Source organism: Triticum urartu, unplaced genomic scaffold, assembly GCF_056163025.1.
Source record: "Triticum urartu cultivar PI428250 unplaced genomic scaffold, HENAU_Tu73 scaffold82, whole genome shotgun sequence".
NCBI classification, from domain to species: Eukaryota; Viridiplantae; Streptophyta; class Magnoliopsida; order Poales; family Poaceae; genus Triticum; species Triticum urartu.
The window spans coordinates 28,116-30,000 of record NW_028261011.1 but is presented as its reverse complement, the minus strand read 5'-3'; positions in this window follow the sequence as shown (position 1 = coordinate 30,000).

The following is a 1,885-nucleotide window of genomic DNA, read 5'->3' as shown; positions in this document are numbered from 1 at the left end:
TTATTCTTACATTAAAATTCTTACATTAAAGAATGAATAAAATCTCCCCAAGTAGGATTCGAACCTACGACCAGTCAGTTAACAGCCGACCGCTCTACCACTGAGCTACTGAGGAACAAGGGGGGATTCGACCTCCTAGAGTTCAACTCCCGCTCTCAACCCATGAACAATATGAGTCCGAAGCTTCTTTCGTAACTCCCATAATTTCTTCGTAGTGGCTCCGTTCCATGCCTCATTTCATAGGGAAGCCCAAAGTGGCTCTATTTCATTCTATTTCACTTCCTAGCACTTCCTATCATTTAATATCCATCCCTTTGGTCTTATTGACATAAGAGATGTCATTTATAGTCTATCTCTTTCTATATATGGAAAGTCAAGAAATTCTCATCGAAACTCGAGAAATTGTGCATATAGAAAACTCTAAAGAAAGAAAAAAAGGAGACCCATGCCATGATTTTCAAATCTTTTCTATTTAGTAGTCTAAGTTTCTCGATGAGGATAATTAATTCGGTCGTTGTGGTCGGACTCTATTATGGATTTCTGACTACATTCTCCATAGGTCCCTCTTAGATCTTCTTTCTCCAATCTTGGATTAGGGAAGAAGGAGATATTCGCGACTACTGGCGATTTCATTATGGGGCAGCTCATGATCTTCATATCGATCTATTATCCACCTCTGTATCTATTCTTTCTTAGCTAAACAGGTGGAAGATCTATCCAATTTGGTTATATTATATCATGGACTCGAAAAACGGATCTGAATTTGACTGAAATGCACGATCTTCACAGGTATCACTTTTCACGATACCTAAAAGGTGGAATAGCGATTTTCGAACCATTTCCTATAAGAGAATGGTTTCCATTACTTTGAGAAATGGATTCTTATATCAAACTATAGCTATTGCATTAAAGAAGAAAAGAAACTAATAGAAGTCGAAGACGCGGAATGATAGTGAATAGAGAGAAAGATTCTTCTGATTTTCTTGTTTCTATCTACTAGACGCCGTAGAGAATTGAGAATTTTCATGTCTTTCAATTCTCGTACTCGTAATTGGAAAGTTATGGAAGGAGACCCATCATTTTGCAATGAAAACAACATATAAAACTCTGGACAATTTCGAAATCAGGCCAAGCGTCTTAATACATATGCAAAAAAATTCATTATTGGCCCACCATTGATTAGAAGATTTAGCTTGTATGAATCGCTATTGGTTTGATACGAATAATGACAATCGTTTCAGTATGTTAAGGATACAGATGTATCCACAATTCATTTAGAGTTACTTAATAGTCTATTTCTTATACCATATCTCTATCCCGTGAAATTCTCGAGCCAAAAGATGGATGCATATGCTGTGTTTCATTTTGCTAAATGATATCAATTAAATGGTGTATCAATTCCATAAATTGCATATAGCAATAAATAAATCAGCAAAATTCTTTCTAATATTTTAGATAGAAGAAACATTTCTTCTATCTAAAATATTAGAAAGAATGTACCCTTCTATCCAAATCCAATTTGCATCGATAAAATAAATCCAAATTCCAGTAGTAGATGAATAATTGCAAATTTGTGTGTGTACGAGATTAGAATAACTTCAAAATAACTGACATAATTTTGTATTTTTCCTGATCAGAAAAATACATGAAAAAGAAAGGAGGTAGAAAAATTTTTGGATTTATGGTTAAAGAAGAAAAAGAAGAAAACAGGGGTTCTGTTGAATTTCAAGTATTCAGTTTCACCAATAAGATACGGAGACTTGCTTCACATTTGGAATTACACAAAAAAGATTTTTCATCGGAAAGAGGTCTACGAAGACTTTTGGGAAAACGTCGACGTTTGCTGGCTTATTTGGCAAAGAAAAATAGAGTACGTTATAAGAAA